Raw genomic sequence first — 5928 nt, forward strand, 5'->3', positions numbered from 1 at the left:
ACTCCAGTCTGGGTGACAGAGTGAGACTCCAACTAAAGTAAAATAAAATAAAATAAAAATAAATAAATAAATAAATAAATAACTTTATTACTTTTTCTAGAGAGACAGGTTCTAGGACAGGTGCAGTGGCTCACGCCTATAATCCCAGTAATTTGGGAGGCCGAGGTGAGAGGATGGCCTGAGCTCATGGGTTCAAGACCAGCCTGGGCAACTTGGTAAGAACTCATCTCTATAAAAAATTAAAAAATAAAAAAAATAGACAAGTTCTCACTCTATTTCCTAGACTGGAGGGCAGTGGTGCAATCATCCCTCACTGCAGCCTTAAACTTCTGGGCTCAAAAGATCCTTCTGCATCAGTCTCCCAAGTAGCTGGGACTACAGGCATACATCACTACACCTGGCTACGTTTTTTTGTTTTTGTAAAGACAGGGTTTTGTTATGCTTCCCAGGCTGGTCTCAAACTGGCCTCAAGCAATCCTCCCTTCTCCGCTGCCCAAAGCGCTAGGATTACAGCCGTGAGCCACTGTGTTAGGCCTATATTACTTATATTACTCTGCTCATTTCCTTCACTTTCTTTTTTTTTTGAGTTGGAGTCTCACTCTGTCGCCCAGACTGGAGTGCTTTCGGCCACTGCAGCCTCGACCTTCTGGGCTCCGGCGATCCTTCCGCCTCAGCCTTCCAAGTAGCTGTAACTACAGGCGCGCGCTACCACGCTCGGCTAATTTTTTGATTGATTGTAGAGATGAGGTCTCGCCAAGTTGCTCGGGAGGGTCTCGAACCCGCGGGCGCAGGCAATCCACTCACCTCAGCCTCCCAAGACGCGGGATTACAGGCTGAGCCACCAAGTCCGGCTACTTCCTTCACTTTCACAGCACTTTTCACAATCTGACATTATGTTGTGGATCTTATCTGTCACTCCCACTGGAATGTAAACCCCATGAAGTCAGGAACCTGCGGTTTTTGTACCATTGCATTCCCAGCAGTGTATACAATACCTGGCCTGAAGCAGGCGTCCAATTAAGTGTTTGCTGAATGAACATGTGAATGATAGAAGAGAAGAATGGGTGGATGACAATTTATCTCTTGCCACTGAGCACCATGACTATCAGAAGACTGGAACCCTGTTGTTCTAACCACTGGATTTGGTCCCTTCAAGAGAGGCACACAAAAGCCAAACCCCATTCAGGAGGGTGGATTGTGAACAGGAGTCAGATCAAGCTGGCAGCTGTGGTTTCTCCAAAATATCGGAAAGCGACAGGAAAGCTGCATCTGAGAGGTCCACATGCTCCTGGTCTTTGGCTATGACTCCTCCCCTGAGCAGCTTATGGAAAACGGCCCAGGCTAATGTTTGCCTCTGCGACTCTCAGGAGAGACCCATGAGTAACCTGAGTTGGGCAACTGCTGGAAAATGCAAGTTTGGCCTGTGATGTGTGCTCCCTGGGTGGGGATGGGGGTTGTTGCATCTGCTCCTTGTTCCGGCTGCCTGTCCCTGGTGTCTAAACCTTGCCTTCCCTACTGACCTGGGAGCTTCCCTAAGAACGGAGAGCCTGCCTTCATTTTGCATCGTGGCTCAAGCTTGATGACTGGTGCTTGGCTGGCATTCAGGAGATCACTGTGATGATGGTGATGATGGTGGTGATGGCGGTGATGACAATGATGACACAATCAAGAAGGAGCTGAGATGGCTGGAGCGGTCTGAATATTAAAGAAAAGACACACCTGGTTAGGCCAGGGTGGCAAAGTTAATTTAGAAAAATTAACCCAATGCAGAAATAACGGTTAGACTGGATATTGTAGCAAGACCTTGTCTTTACAAAAAATAAAAAATTAGCCAGGCATGGTGGCACACACCTGTAGTCCCAGCTACTTGAGAGGCTGAGGCGGGAGGATCACCTAAGCCCAAGAGCTAGAGGCTGTGATGAGCTGTGATGATGCCACAGAACTCCAGCCTGGGGGACAGAGTAAGACGTTGACTCAATCGATCAGTACATACATACATACATAAGAGGTGACTGGGATTATCTGGTCTCTGCTCAGCTCAGCCCCATTCATATCAGTCTGTCCCTCATCTGTTGCCTCTACCCAAAGCTTACCATTCCCTCATGGACTCCCTCCAGCCATTGTGCCCCCTCCTCCATCCTCTGCTTTCTCACAGAGCTCCCACCTGCCTCAGCTGAATATGAGCCCTGTCCCATCTTCTTCTTCTTCTTTTTTTTTTTTTTTTTGAGACAGGGTCTCACTCTGTCACCCAGGCTGCAGTGCAATGGTGTCATCATGGCTCACTGCAACCTCAAACTTCTGGGCTCACTTTTTACTTTTATTTTTTGTAGAGACAGTCTTGTTATGTTCCCCAGGCTAGTCTTGAACTCCTGGTCTCAAGCAACTCTCCCGTCTCCACCTCCCAAAGTGCTGGGAGTACAGGTGTGAGCCACCATACCCAGCCACAATCCCCATCTTCTATTCCCTCCCTTCCCTCCCACTGTCCTGGTTTCATTTCTCCAGGCTGGAAAGGGATGTACTAGTTCTAGTCAAGGTCAAGGTCATTGCTCTTCCTAGCTTATGTAAAAATTTCTCTCCATCCCTTCTCTTCAATCTCATCCACCAACCCAGACCAGACTCTCTGAGGAGTTAGATACTTGTCTCTGTTTTTATTTTATTTTATGTTTTTATTTTTTATTTTTTGAGTCGGAGTCTCGCTCTGTCACCCAGGCTGGAGTGCAGTGGCACTCGATCTCCTGGAGTGCAGCCTCAATCTCCTGGGGTCAGGCGATCGTCTGCCTCAGCCTTCCAAGTAGCTAGAACTACAGGTGCTGCCATCATGCCCAGCTAATTTTTTTTAATTGTAGAGACAAAGTCTCACCAAGTTGTCTAGGCTGTTCTTGAACCCCTGTACTCAGGCAGTCCTCTCAACTCTGCCTCCCAAAGTGCTGGGATTACAGGTATGAGTGACTATAATCAGAAACACCTGTTTTTAGTCTTCCTGCCTGATCCCTACCATCAGGTCATTCCAACAAGCATGGCTCATTCAATATCTTAGCTCAGCAATTCTCAAACTTTAGGGAACTTCAAAATCACTCAGGGAGCTTATTAAAATTCAGAATCCTGGGCTCTTCCCCCAGAGATTCAAACTTAGGAGTGGCTTGTGCCCAAGAATCTTCATTTTGCATAAGTGATTCTGAATTCTGCCTGGTCCTCAGTTCCTGACTCCAATTCCAATGCCTTCAATGGAATTCAGCAGCCTGCTTACATGGTCACCCCCTAGATTCACCTGGAATTTCTCTGCCTCTGAAGACCTAAACACTAGTGTCCTTTCCCTGACCCTCACCCCAGGGCACATAGGCCTCCGTCTCCAGCCCCTCACGCCGTTTGTTTTCTTCAAGCTCTTCAGCCTCTCCTGCCCGCATTTGGACCTGGTTCAATCCCCTGACCCACTCACCACCCATCGGCTTCCTCGCCTCTTGTCTCCCCATCCTTAACCTGTGGCCCCCAGACCTGCCTGAACCAACCTGACAATCCACCTTTTCTGCTCCCCACTCATGCACAGGGCTGGAGAAAGCTACTGTGCCATGTGAGTCAGGGTTGCTACAACTCAGGCCTTCCCGGGACCCCCCACCAATGCTTGGCAGTGCTTTCATGTTGCTGAGGTCTCTTCTCATTACCCACAGCTGTTATTGCAGACCTCAGGCCCCAACTTCATTTCCTTTACCTTCAGTAAATATTCTTCCTAGAGAAGACAATTTCTTTTTTTTTTTGAGTTGGAGTCTCACTCTGTCGCCCAGACTGGAGTGCAGTGGCCGCTCCCGGCCACCACAGCCTCGACCTGCTGGGCTCCGGTGATCCTTCCGCCTCAGCCTTCCGAGTAGCCGGAATTACAGGCATGCGCTACCACACCCGGCTGATTTTTTTATTTATTGTAGAGATGAGGTCTCGCTGCCCAGGCGGGTCTCGAACCCGCGGGCTCAGGCAATCCACTCACCTCAGCCTCCCAAAGGCGTGGGATTACAGGCTGAGCCACTGAGCCCGGCTAGAAGACAATTTCTGTACCTGCCTACCCTTCTACAAATTTGCTACCTACATGTGAATTGTTAAAGGAAGAGCTATTCGCCCCTCTTGCTCATATCTTTCAGCAGTGTCTTTCCTGGCCACCAATTTTCTTCACTTGATGAGTAATTTCAAGTATCTCCCTGCTTTAAAAACTTCCCTTGACTTTGGGTTCCTTTCTAGACTCTGTTCTGCCTTTATCTCAACACAGCCTAGTTTCCTCAAAGACTGTCTCCATGGGTGTGGTAGATTGCATTTCGGTTCTCACTTCTTCATCTCCCTGTAAACACGCCCTTCACGATGTGACTATGCAGCATTTTAATGGAGGTGGGATATATTTCCAACACCATTGATCTTGTTGCTCTAAGGAAGACGAAAGGCACTCAGAGCTGACCTGAACCTGGCTCACAACTTGGAAGCCAATTTGGCCTAGCAGAGCCCAGCCAATATCAGCTAAAACTCAGCCTGTCCACCAATGCGTGAGCCAGAAATACATGCTCATTGTTGTAGGTCTCTCTTTTTGGATTGGCTTGTTATGCAGCATCATTGTAATGATAGCTGACAGAGACAGTGGGAATCAGAATATCAACGGTGCTGAAAGACAGTGCATGCATAAGTGGCTAAGTATTTACAGAAGAGCAATGTATTTATTTTTATTTTATTTATTTATTTATTTATTTGAGTAGGAGTCTCATTCTGTCGCCCAGGCTTGAAGCGCAGTGAGCCATGATTGTGCCACTACACTCCTGCCTGGGCGACAGAGTGAGACTCCAACTCAAAAAAAAGAAAAACTTTAAGGCCACAGATGTTCAGCCCAGGGTAACTAGTAATGATGAGTCTCTGTAAAAAACCTAGAAGTCCCACAGCAAGAGTTAGACTCTTGGACCTCTGTGTTGCTTTAGAATGGTGCTTAAAGTTAGAATTCAGCAGAGACAGGGAAGATGACGGTGGCAGCTGCACGGGGCGAGAGAAATGGTGGTGGCAGGGGCAGTGGTGGTGCTGGCAGTGGTTCTAGCTATGGGACAGGCAGTAGCCATAGCGGCTTGCTGGATAAGTGGAAAATAGATGATAAGCCTCTAAAAATTGACAAGTGGGATGGGTCCGCTGTGAAAAACTCTGGATGATTCTGTCAAAAAGGTACTTCTGGAAAAATACAAGTATGTGGAGCATTTTGGTCTAATTGATGGTTACCTCACCATTCGTAGGATCTCCTGTTTCTTTGCCACAGTGGCTTTGATTTGGGATGATATACATTCCTTTCCAGAGTCGAAATCCATTTTAGCTTTGTGTGTCATATACTATTTTGTGATGATGGGGACTCTGACCATTTCTACTTCACATAAGAACAAGAGTATCTTTCTCGTGGCCCACAGGAAAGATCCTACAGGGATGGACCCCGCTGATGTTCAGCAGCTGTCCTCAGTCCTAAAAGGTTCCATGACAAATACACCCTGAAGTTGATCTACATCAGTGGGAGAACAAAGCAGCAGAGGGAAGCCGAGTTCACCAAGTCCATTGCTAAGTTTTTTGACCACAGTGGGACACTGGTCATGGATGCATATGAGCCAGAAATATCCAGGCTCCATGACAGTCTTGCCACAGAAAGGAAAAGAAAATAGCCAGTTCTAAAAGCAGCCCTCATTCTGTTGGATCATGCTGAATTCCCAGGTGGGTGGGGGAAAGACACAGAGAACTTAAAATGAGCAAAGTGAGAAAGGTTTAAAATGTCCCTGTTGTGTCCTGAAATTTTTAGTCTATTCTGGATAAATGGGATTTTCTGGCATAGATATGAGATGTTGTAGCCCTGATGTGTAGCTGTAGCATCCTTGACCTGTTGATTGCACTGTTTTCTTTTTTTATTTCTTTTTTTTTTTTTTTTTTTTGAGT

At 47.1% G+C, this 5928-nt stretch overlaps 1 protein-coding gene and 1 pseudogene across 2 annotated transcripts in view; one reads left to right on the forward strand and one right to left on the reverse strand.

The window, feature by feature from the left end:
- The window catches only part of PNKD (paroxysmal nonkinesigenic dyskinesia), an 85114-nt gene that overhangs the window by 36026 nt on the left and 43160 nt on the right, over window positions 1-5928 (reverse strand). The gene's annotated exons all lie outside the window — the stretch shown is intronic.
- Window positions 4983-5673, forward strand: LOC103276325 (annotated as a pseudogene).

Source organism: Carlito syrichta, unplaced genomic scaffold, assembly GCF_000164805.1.
Source record: "Carlito syrichta isolate Samal-C Ts95f unplaced genomic scaffold, Tarsius_syrichta-2.0.1 Scaffold115728, whole genome shotgun sequence".
In the NCBI taxonomy this organism is placed as follows: domain Eukaryota; kingdom Metazoa; phylum Chordata; class Mammalia; order Primates; family Tarsiidae; genus Carlito; species Carlito syrichta.